General features: G+C 43.8%; 1 protein-coding gene across 2 annotated transcripts in view; it reads left to right on the forward strand.

The window, feature by feature from the left end:
• Positions 1-7,568: 7,568 nt before the first annotated feature.
• LOC140201287 (tyrosine-protein phosphatase non-receptor type 14-like) overlaps positions 7,569-16,420 on the forward strand; it is a 262,679-nt gene continuing 253,827 nt past the window's right edge. For both annotated transcript variants that reach the window (XM_072265142.1, XM_072265141.1), the window contains exon 1: positions 7,569-7,986. The gene's annotated coding sequence lies outside the window, so the exon portion shown is untranslated. The remainder of the gene's footprint in view (positions 7,987-16,420) is intronic.

Here is a 16,420-nt window from a genome sequence, read left to right on the forward strand (position 1 = left end):
CTTAGCGTGGGTTACAGCTATCTGGCATAATCAACCAGAGACCTGCTCTTCTTTCCCCACCTTTATCACGGAAATGAGAAAGATCTTTGTCCACCCTATCCATGGTAAAGATGCTGCTAAACGTTTACTCCCTCTCCTTCAGGGCTCACGCAGCGTTACCAAATATTCCATGGAGTTCCAGATGTTAGCGGCTGACTCGAGGTGGAACGACGAGGCACTCCAAGGGGTATTTTGGAATGGTCTCAGTGACAGGGTGAAAGACCAGTTGGCAGCAAGAGATGACACCAACAGCCTGGATTCCTTGATCTCCCTAGCCACCAGGTTGGACAATCGTCTCCGAGAACGCCATAGTGAAAGATCTGGTCGTCCTCCACCTTTGGCCATTCACGGCACTCATTACCGTCTCCCATCAGCACAAGCCTCTCTTCTCCTCCTGTCCTTAGAGCAGCTCCCAGCCCGGCCATTTCCACCGCCCCGGGAGAGGAACCCATGCAGCTGGGGTGGAACCGTCTTTCACCCACAGAGCGACTCAGGAGATTCAGAGCGGGGGAGTGTCTCTATTGCGGCCAGTCCAGCCACTTCCAGGCTACCTGTCCCCTTCGGCCAAAAGGGAAGGCTCACCAGTAGAAAGGGGGACCCTGGTGAGCCAGACAACATTCCCTTCCGTCCCCCAAACCCTGATGCAGATCCAAGCTACTTTATGTTACAACCAACAGTCCCTGCCTCTGTCAGCTCTAGTGGACTCCGGTGCTGAGGGAAACCTTCTGGATGAAGACATAGCCTCCTGGGCCAGAAATCCTCGGAAGCTGCTGAGTACCCCTCTGGAAGCCCGGGCACTAGACGGTAGACTTCTGGCTCGAGTCACACACTGCACACCACCCGTCTCTTATTCTCTCCGGGAACCATCGGGAGCAGGTACAATTTAACTTAATTTCCTCCTCAAGCTCTTGGGTACCCCTGGTTAAGCCGCCATAATCCCCACATGGGCTGGTCCACTGGGAAGATAGCCAGCTGGAGTCTGTTCTGTCACTCCACTTGTCTTCAATCGGCCCTGTCCCCTGTGAAAGGCACCGCGACCTCGCCTGACTCTGAAACCCCGGACTTACCCAAGGTTCCAGCAGAGTATCAGGACCTGGAACAAGTGTTTAGTAAACAACGGGCCCTTTCCCTGCCCCCACATTTGTGCAATTGACTCTCTCCCCGGAGCCTCTCTACCCACCAGTCGGCTTTACAACCTGTCCCGACCAGAGAGGGAAGAAATAGAGGCTTACCTAAATGACTCTCTCATGGCAGGCATTATCCGACCTTCATCCTCCCCTGTTGGTGCAGGTTTCTTCTTTGTGGGGAAGAAAGACGGTTCACTGCACCCCTGCATTGACTACTGAGGTCTAAATAGCATAACCATAAAGAACAAGTATCCACTGCCTCTTATCAACTCTGCTTTCGAACCACTTCACGGAGCCACCGTCTTCTCCAAGTTGGACCTACGAAGTGCCTACCATCTGGTCAGGATAAGGGAGGGCGATGAGTGGAAGACAGTGTTTCACACCCCTCTTGGTCACCTTGAATACTTGGTCATGCCATTCGGTCTCACCAATGCCCCCGCCATCTTCCAAGCCCTGATGAACAATGTCTTTAGGGACTTCATTAACCGTTTCATGTTTGTTTATTTGGGTGACATCTTAATCTTCTCCAGCAGTCCTCAGGAACACACCCACCATGTCCGTCAGGTTCTGCAGAGGCTTTGGGAGAGCAAACTATTCATTAAGGCTGAGAAGTGTGAGTGTCATGTCCCCTCAGTCAGTTTCTTAGGATACATCATCGAGAGCGGGAAAGTAAGGGCGGGATCCTGAAAAGATCCGAGCGGTGGCGGGGTGGCCAAAACCCACGACACCCAAGCAACTCCAGCAATTTCTGGGGTTTTAAAACTTCTATCATCGTTTCATCAGGGTTTACAGCCAGGTGGCAGCACCCCTTACTCGACTCACCTCGCCTGGTGACCCCTTTTCACTGGAACCCCGAAGCGGACTCAGCATTCTCGGAGCTGAAGAGGCATTTCACCTCCGCTCCCATCCTGGTCCAACCAGACTCCCCTTGTCAATTCATTGTGGAGGTCGATGCCTCCGACTCTGGGGTGGGAGTGGTCCTCTCCCAACGCTCCAGCCCAAACCAAAAACTTCATCCTTGTGCCTTCTTTTCTCACTGGCTATCCCCCACCGAACGGAACTACGATACTGGGAACCAGGAGTTACTGGCCGTCAAATTTGCTTTGGAGGAGTGGAGGTGCTGGCTGGAGGGAGCAGAACATCCGCTTATCTTCTAGACTGATCACAAGAACCTCGCATACCTCCAAACCGCCAAATGCCTGAGTTCCCGCCAATCCCGTCGGGCATTATTTTTTGGCCAGTTCAGATTTACACTTACCTATCGTCTGGGGTCCAAAAACGGGAAGCCCGATGCTCTCTCCCATCAATACGTTTCCCAGGAGGGCCTTCCCAACCCCGAGACCATCCTTCCACCATCCTGTGTAGTGGCTGCCCTCACCTGGGAGATCGAATCCATAGTCAAAGAGGCCCAACAGACTCAACCTGGCCCAGTCAATGGACCCCCAATCGCCTCTTTGTGCCTGATTCTGTTCAGTTTTAGGTTCTCCAGTGGGGGCATACTTCACATTTCGCCTGCCATCCCAGAATCAATTGGACTCTGTCCCTTAGGAAGAGACATTTCTGGTGGCCCTCCATGGATGCTGTCACCCGTTCCTTCATCTCTGTCTGTTTTGTTTGTGCCCGTGGAAAAGCCTCCCACCGACCACCTACTGGATTGCTTCATCCCCTACCAGTCCCTAGCCGCCCTTGGTCTCACATTGCACTGGATTTTGTTATGGACTACCTCCTTCAAATGGGAACACAGCTGTACTCACCGTGGTGGACCGTTTTTCCAAAGCTGTGCACTTCATAGCCCTTCCCAAACTCCCTACAGCCTGTGAAACAGCCGACCATCTCGTCTATCACGTCTTCTGCCTGCATGGAATTCCCTCTGACATTATTTCTGACCGGGGTCCCCAATTCGTCTCTCAAGTCTGGAGATCTTTTTGTCAAGCCCTTGAGGCCTCGGTAAGTCTGTCGTCCGGCTTTGGTCCGCAGATGAACGGTCAAACAGGATGAGCAAACCAGGATTTGGAAGCAGCACTGCGCTGCATATCCACCAACAACCCGTCTTCCTGGAGCACCCATCTCACTTGGGAAGAGTATGCCCACAACTCCCTGGTCAGCACCGCTACCGGAATGTCTCCTGTCGAATGCTCCCTCGGTTACCAACCCCCACTGTTTCCTGCACATGAAGATGACATCACTGTGCCTTCAGTTCAGGCCCATCTCCACCGGTGCCGCAAGATTTGGAAAGACACATGCGTGGCTCTGCTCTGCTCAACCGACTGCAACTGGAGGATTGCTAATCGCTATCGGATTTCTGCACCTGATTATCGGCCTGGGCAGAAGGTTTGGCTCTCTTCTAAAGACATCCCCCTCAAGAATGAACCCAAGACACTCGCCCTTCATGACCTGGGACCATTCAAGATTGAGAGTATAATCAACCCCTCGGCGGTCAAACTCAAACTGCACAAATCTATGCACATTCATCCCACATTCCACATCTCCCAATTGAAACCTGTATCTGTCAGCCCTTTGTGCCCTTTGTGCCCTCCTGCCGAACCCCCTCCACCTGCCCGGATCATTGACGACTACCCAGCATACACCATCCGACGAATACTAGATGTGCACTGCTGAGGCAGAGGCCTCCAGTACCTGGTCCATTGGGAGGGATATGGCCCGGAGGAATGCTCCTGGATTCCTCGCTCCTTCATCCTGGACCCCTCCCTCATCCATGATTTCCATCCAGACAATCCGGACACTCCTGGTAGTTCGCCTGGAGGCTCCCGTTGGGGGAGGTACTGTCATCATTTATTTCCTAGTTACCTCTAATTTCCTTTGATTGTGCCACGGTTCCTACTGTTAATCTCCCAATTGCTCCTAATTTTCTTTGACCTGGTTTCCATCGGGACCTGCAGTATAAGAACCCCGGCGTTACAACCACTAGTCGCCACATCATTGGTTTTACCTGTGTGGTGATTAACGTTTCCCAGCTGCTTAGAACCGTGTGTTCTAAGTTTTAACCCAGTTACGGGGTTTACCTATGAAACCCCGTCTCTCCGTGTCAAGGCTCCGTATCAAGGCTCCATGTCAAGGTCCCTCAGGTTTGCTGACCAACGTTCACGTCCACGTAAGCATCCTAACTCAATCTCCGTGCCTGTGTCCTGCACTTGGGTTTGCTTCATTCGCTCTTTGCAACACAGTCTTGTGGTGCACCTGTGCTGATGGAGACTGCGGAAGAGATATTGTTACCAATCCGAATTAACTGGGCTCTGCAAGAGAGGAAATCAAGGATTCAATTGCACAAGAAGGTATTGAGGCTAAGGTCTTGGGCATATTGATTAGTTTTGAGTGGATGATGGTATTAAATGCTGAGCTGCAATCAATAAAGATCATCCTGACGTATACATCTTTGCTGTCTAGATTTTCCAAGGTTGAGCGAAGAGGCATTTGCTGTGGACCTGGTGCTCTAGTAGACAAGTTTCATCATCAACCTTTCAAAACACTTCATTATTGTGGATGTAAGTGGTACTGGTCAATAGTTATTGAGACAGGGTACCACATTCTTCCCAGGCACCAGTATAATTGAAGCCAGCTTGAAGCAGATGGGTACCTCAGACTGTCAATGCGAGAGGTTAAAGTTCTCATTGAACATGCCAGTCAATTGATCAGCATGGGTACTGATCAGTACTTGCCCATGTACACCATCAGGGCCAGATGATTTTCATGGGGTCACCTTCCTGAAGGCTGCTTGCATGTTGGCCTCAGAGACTGAAATCACAGGATCATCAGGGGCTGTGGGAGTTCGTGATGGTTCATCCATGTTTTGACAGTCAGACCGAACGTAGAAGGCATTGAGGTCATCTGGAAGTGAAGCCCTGTTTTCCCCTATGTCAATGAATTTACTTTATACGAGGCGATAGTGTTCAAGGCCTGCCACAACTGTCAAGCATCCTTGGATGATTCAAATTGGGTCTGGAATTGCCACTTCACCAATGTGATGGCATTCTGGAGATTATACCTGGAGCTCTTGTAACTTTCTTATCTACTGGACCTGAATGCCTCCAACCTGGCCTTCAGCAGATTCAGGATCTCATGGTTCATCCAAGACTTCTGGTTGGGTTAGACTCTGAATGATTTCGTGGGGACACACTTGTGTTTTAATAAAGTCCATGACAACTGTGGCTTATTCATTCAGATCCACAGATGAGTTCTTGAACGGGGCCCAGTCCACTGACTCGAAGAAATCCTGTAGCCGCTCCTCTGTCTCCTGTGATCATCTCTTTGTTGTCCTAATCTCTGGAGTTTTGCTCTTTGGTCTCTCCCAGTATGTATGTAGCAGAAGGACAGCCAAGTGATCCAATTTACTGAAGAGCTTGCTGCAAGTCTGCTGAAATTGCAAAGCATCTTGTCACCAACTTGAGTTTTTTCACCTATAACTACTATTGAGATCTGAAGGCAGGCGACAGAACAGAGACAGAGCATAATAACCTTTATTCAGTAAAACCACGCAGCTACACCATCTTCAGCAGTGCATCCCAAAGCAATACTATTTAAAAGGTTTACCCAAGAACATTTGAGATGTTGTTAGAAACAATGACCAGTCAGTGGAAGTCATCCTGGGATTGGTTTTCAGCTGATCAAGAGCAGCTGGTTGTTTTGGCTTGCTGTAACAGGACTCAATGAAGGGGAAGCCAGGAGAACACATGACAGCCCTCACAGAAGGATCAGCAGTGGAAAGAGTGAGAAGCTTTTAGTTCCTGGGTATCAACAGCTCAGAGTATCTGTCCTAGGCCCAACTCATTGATGCAACCACAAGGAGTGCATGACAGTGGGTCTACTTCATTTGGAGTTTGAGCAGATTTGGTATGTTGCCAAAGGCTCTTGCAAATTTCTACAGATGTATGATGCAAGGCATTATGTCTGGTTGTTTTACAGCCTGGTATGGAGGCTCCAATGTAGAGGATCAAAAGAGGCTGCAGAGGGTTGTTGACCCCCCCCCCCATCATCAATGACATCTTCATGTGGTGGTGCTTCAAAAAGACAGCATCCATCATTAAGGGCCCTCACCATCAGGGACACACCCTCTGCACGTTATTACCATCACAGAGGAGGTACAGGAGCCTTAAAGCCACACTCAAACTTTTAAGAACAACTTCTTCCTCTCTGCCATCAGATTTCTGAACATGTCATGAACCTATGAATACCACCTCACTATTTTGGTCTTTTTGCACCATTTATTTTGTAACTTATGGTCATTTGCTGCTGCTGAAAAACAACAAATTTCATGTCATATAAACCTCATTTCACATCAGTGATAGTAATTCAATAGGATAGCTTCCTTCCATCTTTACAATATCTTTTCTCCTGTCTCAGTAATCTACTGCTGAAACCCTTAACTCTGTCTTGGCTAATGAGACTTCACAATTCTAATATTTTCCTGGCCAGCAATCCACCCTGCACTTATCCTAAACTCACTTGTCAAAATCCTGACTTTCACCAAGTCTTGACTCCCATCACTTGTGTACTCACTAGCCAGCACTGGCTTGCAGCTTGGAAATTATTGCACAAGAGTGCTCCTTCTTATTTTCAAATCTGCCAGAGATGATTCTCTCTATTTCTGTTAACACCCCAATCCTAGAATATTTGAAGGTATTTCTCTAGGGCACTCATACTTTTTAAAGACAACTAAACACCCTCCAAAATTCTTTCCCCTTTTTCCATCTTCAAAATTTAAATCTTCATCCGTATTTAGATAATGACAACTCCGCAAGTCATATTAACATTTCAGGCTGAACATCTCTCATCTAAATTCTTGAGATAAACTCAAAGGAATGTAAAGTAAAACTCTGGTAATGTTATATGGGCTCTCAGAAAAAAGCGTGCAGCCAAGAGAGTACAAGTGGAAGCAAACAATCTAAATAACTTTTGCTGGGTTTGTATGTTGGGATCATTGCAGTTGAATTTTAACCAAATTGAACGCATGAGCCAGCGGACATATTTAAAACCCAAAATCCGCCACACGGTGTCACCCATGAGCTAGTCACTTCGCTCGTCACTACAATCCCGAAGCATAAGAAGACGATTTAGAGACGACACGCATTCCTTAATAAAGTACATTCATTTCCGAATATTTCAGAGGCGTTCAATCTAAATATATCAATAAAGTTGAAAGAACGTTTCTTTTTTAACGCTAATGCACCCAATCGCGTCGGCTCTTTTTGCTGGTTGAACAAACTTCTTGTCGATTACTCTGAAACAATGTATGCATAAAAGTAATCGTATTAAAGGTTAAATTGTTGCAGGCCTGCTTTAAATCAGCGCTGGCTGGGCGTGTTTTCGCAGTGTGCCCTATTAAGAAGGAACGACATCTCAGCCCAACAGCAGCTCACATTCCTGACATTCCACATTTCTGATGTCACGAGGAGCTGATTTTTTTCCCCCAAACCCACAAACTCAAGTCCGGTTTGGAAGAGCAGTGAGTGGGGGGAAAGAGAAGGTGGGACGGGGACGGGGACGGGATCACCAACCGGACGAGCAGAAGGCACCGGAGACGGCTGGCCAGGCACAGGGAGTGAAGCGGGGAGCAGCCACGGCGACCTAACGCCACCGTACGAAAGTAGTTCCCGAGTGGGCTGAGCCCCGGAGCAGGGAACGACGTGGATTCCTCACCCGGAACAACACCGGACCACTGACCACTTCTGGAAACTCTATTTTTAAAGTATTTTTTTCAAAGAAAGGAAACACATTTGGAAAGTATTTGGAAGAAGCGCGCGCTGTTTATGGATTTAATGGACTAACCAGGCACCATCTCTAGATACAAAAGACATGTAAACAGGTAAGAGAACATGAGATTCTTTATTCTCAGAGCCTGTTTGATTAATCGGAGATGTGAATAGATAAAATGGAAAGGTGAGAAGTGGCCTTTTTATCGATCCCGGCTCTCAATTCTCCCTTTGATAGATCCACAGTCGGACGTGCCTTCCTCTGCGGCTGCACTACCAACGGTCCCGGCAGCCTGATCTTTCTGCACGTCCCTTATTTTAAGGCTTACGAGATGAAGGCTTGCGGATCAAGACGCGGTAGCCTTCCATTCAAAATGTGTGTCTGTTCAACTTTCTATAGGGCTTTTGCACTGAGAACAATTATTGCATCCCTACACAAAATTAATTTCGGCCCTTGCTTTGTTGTAGCACGTTTAAAGAGACCGTCTCGCGTTTCGCTGCGCGACCTAGGTAGTAGATCAAACGAGTCGATGCCGTACTTTCTGAAACAAATTACTTTTAATCGTTGGGTTAGTGGCAGAGATGTTTACTGAAAATGCTAAGCTGTTGAACATTTTTGTCTTAAAAATAAAACAGCAATAAAGACTGCGCAAGACTCTTGAGTGAATGAACGCTTGGAGGATTGAGCTTGACGAAGGAGATGGCTCTCTCAAACCTTGAACGCAAAACTTAAAACAACCACGTAGTTCAAATCAGTTCTACGAACTCTACAAATTGAGTTTGTTTGACTAAAGAAATATCAGTTTGAAATGTTTAAAACTTGGCTGCGTGTTTTCTCCCGATAGAAATATTGAAACAAAGGATATTGTTGACTTTGAGCTGTGAATTCCTCTTGCGACGGATCGTGAATTATTACAATACTATTTCAACTTCAAAACTATCACAGCAAATTATACATATTCGGAATAAATCTTCCATCTATGGTTGTACAGAATAGTCGCTCTATACCTGCCCTTTAACACTTGAGAATTTCATAAACTCGGGCAAGCGAAAATATTTAAAATATTATGTGGCATTCATTATATTCAGTCACAGTGTAGGCAATCTGATCTGAATTTCTACTTGAGCTCTGATCCGCTCTATGTAGTAATTAACTGTAATGGAAATGCAATTTGAAACATATGACCTGTGGGCATGTCTGAGTTCAGATACTGAGGAAATGTGCCTTACAAGCACCAGATTAAATTAACCTTGGGTTAATGCTGTCACTTTTTCAAAGGTGGTCCACTGGTTGCAGAAGTCACTGGCTTGGAAAATTGTACATGCTTTGTTTTGAAAAACGTTGGAATTTGATAGAGATAATAGTAAACACAATGCACAATCTCTGAAATGTCGACTGTACCTCTTTCTAGAGATGCTGCCTAGCCTGCTGCGTTCACCAGCAACTTTGATGTGTGTGTTGCACAATCTCCTTGTTGGTTACATACCAGAATGTATTTTGTGCATTGTCAGAGTTGTCCTAGATAATTAACAAAATTTGAGTAATAGGATATTTCCAATATCCTTGAGTTTGTAGGTTTTGCTATTTGAACTTGAATCATCTTCATTTTCCCATTAATTAAGTCAACTTCATGGGATCACTGTCGATCCTCCAACCACAAAAGTATGTGAAAGGCTGTGACTCTTGAAGCAAGAGACATATCTCCTAATTTCCTCAAGACTTGGTAAAATCATTGTGCCTTGTAGCGATTGCAATCTTCAAACCCATTTACAGTGCATTAGAAAATGAAATGGTGAGATCTAGTCAGCATTCAGCTGTGGTGGCAGTAACATTTGTGCGATAAGTGTCAGCAGAAGACCACCTCCGATGGGATAGAGATCGTCGGTGTGTAACATTGACCAAGTACTCAACAGAATGGTGACATAAATACTGTTTCTACAAGAACAGGTCAGAGGTTTGGTATCTTTTGACAAGTGATGCACCTCTTGATACTTCAGACAGTTCTCCACCATATTGTAAGCACATTACAGGCCATCAATAAGTGCAGCTTCAGCAACACTTATGAAGTTCCACCATCACCATGCTCTGGCTGCAGTGAGAAATATTTGCCTCAGCTGCTCTTTCAAGCACTTGACTTCAAATGAGAAGTGCAAGCACTGTATGTGAATTAGGAACACCACCAAACAGAAATAACACACCTCTGACTTGGAAATAAAACAAAATGCTCATCTGGCACTCTTTAGGCTTTAGTTGTACTGCAGTAGGTGTTTTTTTTTACTGTAGGGGGTTATCCCTGTTAATGCCGACACATTTTTATTTCACTTACATATTACACAATATTGAACAGGGTGAGTTTAAAAGGAGCAAGAAATCAACAAGCAGTCTTTATTTTGGCTTCAGCTACAATCATACACACAATTTTGATCCTAGCCCTCATTCCACCTGAACTATCGGCCCCTGTCCAGACCCTGCCTTTGGCCACGCACCCTGTTTGCACTCTGTTTCCTGTTCACGTTGTGGACTTGTGTGTGAGCCAGTTGCTGAACCATCAAAATGTATAAATGATTGGATTCTGCATTATTGGAATTCAACTTTGTATTGCTATTCATTCACTGCGTCTGAATCCTGGAATTCCTTACCAGAAAGCATTACATGACACCAGCACTCAGCACTTGAAGAACAACAATACCAAGTTGTTTAGCTGTGGCTCCCTTGTGCAACTGGGATGGTCAATAAATGCTAACCTTGTTAGTGATGCCCGCAGTTTGCTTTAAACAAAATAAAGTCAGGGTGAGGGCTGTGCATCAGCAAAAATCCTCTGAAGCTCAACACCATTTGGCTGATTCAGATATATTTATCACATATACATCGAAACCTACGGTGAAATGTATCATTTCTGTTAACAGCTAGTACACCGAAGGAGATGCTGAAGATGCCCTGTGAGTGTCGCCACACATTCTGGCATCTAACATAGCAGGTCCGCAGTGTTCCACAGAGTAACGTAAGCAGCAAAAGTAAAACAAGACACCAACAACAAAACAAGATCCTTTCCTATCCCTCCCACTCACCCAGACAGGCCGCCTCTGGGCCTTCAGTTCCTGCCCCTGGATTCTCAGGTTCGCAAGCATCAGGACTCCAACTTTGGTTGCTGAATCATTTATCACTATAACAATTAATTCCCTCCATTACTGGCATAGCACCCTGCAAAATACTCTATGTGTACTATAAGGATAACCCAACAGCGCCTCCCATATCAAGGACCTGTACTATTCAGGAAGCAGCAGCAGCAGAAGTTTCAGCGTGGAGATGTATCATAATTTCATTGTTACCATGCATAAATCTATTTACAATACTGTGGGTATACTACAGGGACTGCAGCATTTCAAGGCAGCAGCTGACAGACACCACTACAAGGTCTTATAAGGCTGGGCACCAAGCGTTATCTGTGTTAGTCCCACACGTACATATGAAAATTAATGTTTGCTGGTTTGAAAAGTGCATTGGAATCTCTTCAGCTCTTCTTGGCTAGCTTGTAAAATTTAATTACTTATTCAAAACAACAAATGAATATTACAATTGTGTGGCTTTGCCTTTAATACAAATGTAATTGTAAGTGAATTTTCTTCAATCTGACATGTATTTTAATGAAAGATAGTTTTTCATGGTCTTGGGTTGTCTTGAAGTGCTTTAACTGAACTCTATGTTTCCACTGTACATAGCAAGCACAGTAAATGCATATGCATCAGTCCCATCCAAACAGCAGTGTAATTAGTGTAATTACATCCAGATAGTCTATTTTGTTATTTCCTATTTTATTCAGATTTTTAATTGGCTTTTATTTTATTCAACCCAGCCTTATAAATTCACAATTTGTGCCAAGGCCATTACTAATGTCCTTGTAATCAGTTGTCAATAGCTTTGGGGACCTCTATTTGGGTGTCTCCTGTCAGGTTGTTCCCCTCTCATATTGATATGATATAACTTCATCACCTCCCTAGTCTATGCGGATCAGAATTCGAGCCTCATATGTAGCTTCAGAGTCTGAATTCCCTTTTTATTGGATGTCAACCTGATATTCTGTCTGCCCTTGCAGGTGTAAAAGATTTAATGAAAACACAATTTGGCAGTGTTGCATTAGGATGTATCAATTGCGCAAAGCACAGTATAATTGTAGGTTCTTGCTCAAGGGACTTGTGTAAAGCTAGCTCTGTTTTAGGATACCATAAGGTGAACTATGTGGAAAAGGTGCTCTGACAACTCTTATGTATCTGAGCTTTGTTTAAATTTAAAGTTTGGTTTAAAGCACAGAAAGAAACTGTTTTGAGAACTACTTTAAATCAAACAGTTTATATTCAATATTTTACTTTGAAACTATAATAACATCAGGCTTGTTTTGTCCACATCAGCTGGAACAGACCCACAGCAGCTTTCAAAGAAAGAGCCTTTATGCAACCTCCTTTGTGACCTCGAGACGTCCCAGAGAACTACATAGCCTACAAAGTACTTCTGAAGTGTAGTCATTGTTGTATTACAGGAAGTGTGGGAGGCAGTTTGTGTGTGACATTGTTCCACAAACAGTAGTGTGATAGCAAGCAGATAAAAATGGCATAAGAAATGAACCAATAGCAAATTCAAAAGTGTCTTGGGCAGAGGTTCAGCTTTGTACTAACATGACTGGTAGTGTTGGTGAAAGTAGGGTGCAACGTTCTGCCCAGTGCCAGCTGATCAATGGATAACTGGCCACTTGCTAATCAGATGTCTCCAATTATTGCTCAGTTCGTAAAAGAGTGAATAAAGTGTGGGCATCAGCCAATACTTCTCTAAATTGTCATTTGTGTAGTGCATGGCTTCAATATTATTTGTTGATTTGTGCTATTTTCTATGGGTATTATAGAACTTAGAATATAGAACCACACAGCACAGTACAGGCCCTTCGGCCCACAATGTTATTGCAAACTTTTAAACTACTCCAAGATCACTTTAGCCTTTCCCTTCCACATATCCCTCCATTTTCCCTTCATCCATGGGCCTACCTAGGAGTTTCTTAAATGTCCCAAATATATCTTCCTCTATCACCACCCCTAAAAGCAGGTTCTAAGCACCACCCACTCTCAGGTTTTAAAAAGAAACAACTACCATCTCTGACAATCCCTGACACTTTCCTCTGATCATCTTACAAATATGCTATTTGATATTAGCCATTGCCACCATAGGAAATGAGCACTGCCTGTCCACTCTATCTCTGCCTCTTTATCTTGTATGCCGTTATCGTCTAGTCTCGTACTCCTTCACTCAAAAGACATGTTCTGTAATCCAGAAAAAATCCTGATAAATCTCCTCTGCACGCTCTATGAAGTATTATTATAAATAATCAGGTTTTTTTTAAAAAAATGTAGGTTAGGCCTGTAGGTTTCCTTTTTATTTTGGCAACAAAATTGCTTGGCCTATTGTTCAGTTTTCCAGGCGACTGTGTTCTTAGTTGATTGTAGTTAAAACTTGGCTGTTTTATAAGATTGTGCAGGGCTTGACGTGGATTTAGATATCTCAAAATATAAATGTGTCCCATGGGCTCAGACTGGTTCCAGAGAAGGGACCAGATTAGAAACAGAAAATGGAAATCACATTGTTGCACAAAGAAAGCTTTGTCTTTGTTGTCCTCGTGGTGGTTTAGTTTCATTTGGTAGTTTGGAAGAGTGGTGCTGCTTTTTACAGCTCCAGTGACCTTAGTTCATTCCTGACCTCTAGTGCTGTCTGTCTGTAGGTATCCCACATCTCAAAGTCAGGAGAATTGGTTGTATTGGCCACTGTAGTGTGGGACGTCAACCACCCTCACTTCATAAGCTAACAGTTTTACTCAAGATTCCCCAACCCTCCCTGTTTCCTGATTGCTCCAGCCTTTGGTCATGACCTGGGTCTGACAGTTCAGCCAAACAGCTTACCATTTTGTTTTTGCTGGCTTCAGATAGAAATGATTGCTTCTCAGGTCCTGCCATTTAAATTTGTTAATCACAGAGAAACCTATTCTTCTGACCTTCCTCCAGTCCAATATGATTAGGAAGAAAAATGGCCCTATATAGTACATGTATGCAATAAATTATTTCAGGGAAATGATGAAGATATGAATGGAAGTTCATCCCCATTTGCATTCTCAACTTGCACTGTGTTGTCACCCTTTTAGAAAATTGGTTCTGCTGAGGTGCATCAGTGCTGATAGTCAGTAAGGAGGAGATATTATAACCAATCTGCACAGATTGTGGTCTTCCCGTTAGGAAGTCAAGGATCCAATTACAGAGGGATGTACAGAGGCCCAGGTTCTGTAACTTCTCAACCAGTGTTGCAGGAATGATGATGTTAAATACTGAGCTGTAGTCGATGAACAGCATCCTGACATAGGTGTTAGTGTTGTCTAGGTGGACTAAGGCTGTGTGAAGAGCCATTGAGATTGCATCTGCCGTTGACTTATTGTAGCGATAGGCAAATTGCAGTGGCTCCAGGTCCTTGCTGAGGTAAGAGTTCAGTCTAGTCATGACCAACCTCTCAAAGCATTTCATCACTGTAGATGTGAGTGCTACCAGGGGATAGTTATTAAGGCAGCTCACATTATTCTTCTTGAGCACGGTATAATTGTTGCCTTTTTGAAGCAAGTGGAAACTTCTCACTACCTATAGCAGTGAGAGATTGAAAGTGTCCTTAAATACTCCTGCCAGTTGGTTGGCACAGGTTTTCAGAGCCTTACCAGGTACTCAATCGGGACTTTCCATCTTGCGAGGGTTCACTCTCTTTAAAGACAGTCTAACATTGGCCTCTGAGACAGAGATCACAGGGTCACCAAGTGCAGCAGGGGTCTTCACAGCTGTAGTTATATTCTCCCTTTCAGAGCGGGCATAGAAGGTGTTGAGTTCATCTGGTAGTGAAGCATCACTGCAATTCATGCTATTGGGTTTCGCTTTGTAAGAAATAATATCTTGCAAACCCTGCCTGAGTTGTTCATCCAATGTCACCTCCAACCTCATTCAAAATTCTCTTCAGCTCACTTTTTTTATACTACCTCACTTTTTTAATATACAATTATTTCTGTTTTTGCATGATTTAAATATGTATACTGTAAATTGATTTACTTATTATTATTTTGTTATTATTGTGTCGCATTGAACTATTGCTTCTAAGTTAACAAATTTCACAACACATGCCAGTGATAATAAACCTGATTCTGATTCAACTTCTGTCAGCATGTTTAATGCCATTGACTATGAAGTTCATGGAACTGAATGTATCTCTTGCTCAGTGGATTTAAAAACACTGATTTAAAGCAGATGAATTTGCTTCACTAATCAATTATTTATAACAATCTTTATTACAGTAACCTTTTGAGCAGAATAAGAATTTGGTGAAGATATTAGTTAAGATTTATTTTTCTTTATTTGCCCCAGCCCTGCTTTTGGTAGCTGCATTGGTAATTTCATGAGTATCTGTTAAATCAGCATTTCTCTCATGTTCCACACACCCACATACACCTTCCGAGACCAGACCAAATATGAACAGGACAAGGATGGTCAAAGAACGCCCTACTGCAACTCAGACTTGTTTCACTCTAAGACATATCATGCTTTATCCTATTAATGGCATCTGCAATGTTAGTCTCAGCAGATTGTTGAATTTGAAATTAATATGGAGCCTGTTTGATTTAACAGATATAAACACCAGCTGGTGCTACATTCAATGCATGCTTTGTTCACCAGCACAAGAGGGCCGATAACAAGGCTGGTTCTGAATTGATATTTTAAGCTGCACCCTCCTCTAGAGATGGGCATATGTTCTCACCACCATGCCTGAAGAGGAGAGACCGTGGTTAGTGCTGAGGTTGTGGCTCATCTGAGGAGTCTACCAACTGGGATTGCCTGTTTTTATGAAGGAGCTTTGAACCACCAGATCAATTTGTATTTCAGTTATTTTAGTGCTTGCTGAATTTGAAATAGGACCAAAACAATGAAAGAAACAATGAAGAGACTTGAGGTGGAAGGGCCATCATTCTTAAAATTCTCAGTACTTTCAGCAGTGTGATCTGGATGATTTTAAGTGCTTCAATTTTCCAACTTTCAATTCATTGAATAATAGAGGTTACAGTTATAGTTACAGTACAAATGATTGTTTTAATGATGAAACACTTTGTGAAAACCCAAATAGAGGTAACTGAAATACTGGGTGACTGAAAACGTGATTTAAAACCTACAAAACTTTTTGAAGTTTGAGAATGAGTTGCAAACTACATTGTCTTATCAATGATTAATGTCATAGCTTTACAGCAGGAAATATTTTGCAACAGAACCTTAAAAAAAAGTAATTGCCAAAAGACTACAATTTTAAACAAGTGGTAATCCTTTTCAGAGAAGAAAATTATGGGAAATTTAAAATTGGCTCTTTGATTATCAGAAATGGAAGTAACTTCTTCCATTTTAAGTTTAAGTAAAACCTGACATTATTACATATTCTAAACAGTACTGTAGTTCCTGATTACATTTTTCATCATACTTTACATTTTCTTTAAT

This window comes from Mobula birostris, chromosome 8 (assembly GCF_030028105.1).
Source record: "Mobula birostris isolate sMobBir1 chromosome 8, sMobBir1.hap1, whole genome shotgun sequence".
In the NCBI taxonomy this organism is placed as follows: Eukaryota; Metazoa; Chordata; class Chondrichthyes; order Myliobatiformes; family Myliobatidae; genus Mobula; species Mobula birostris.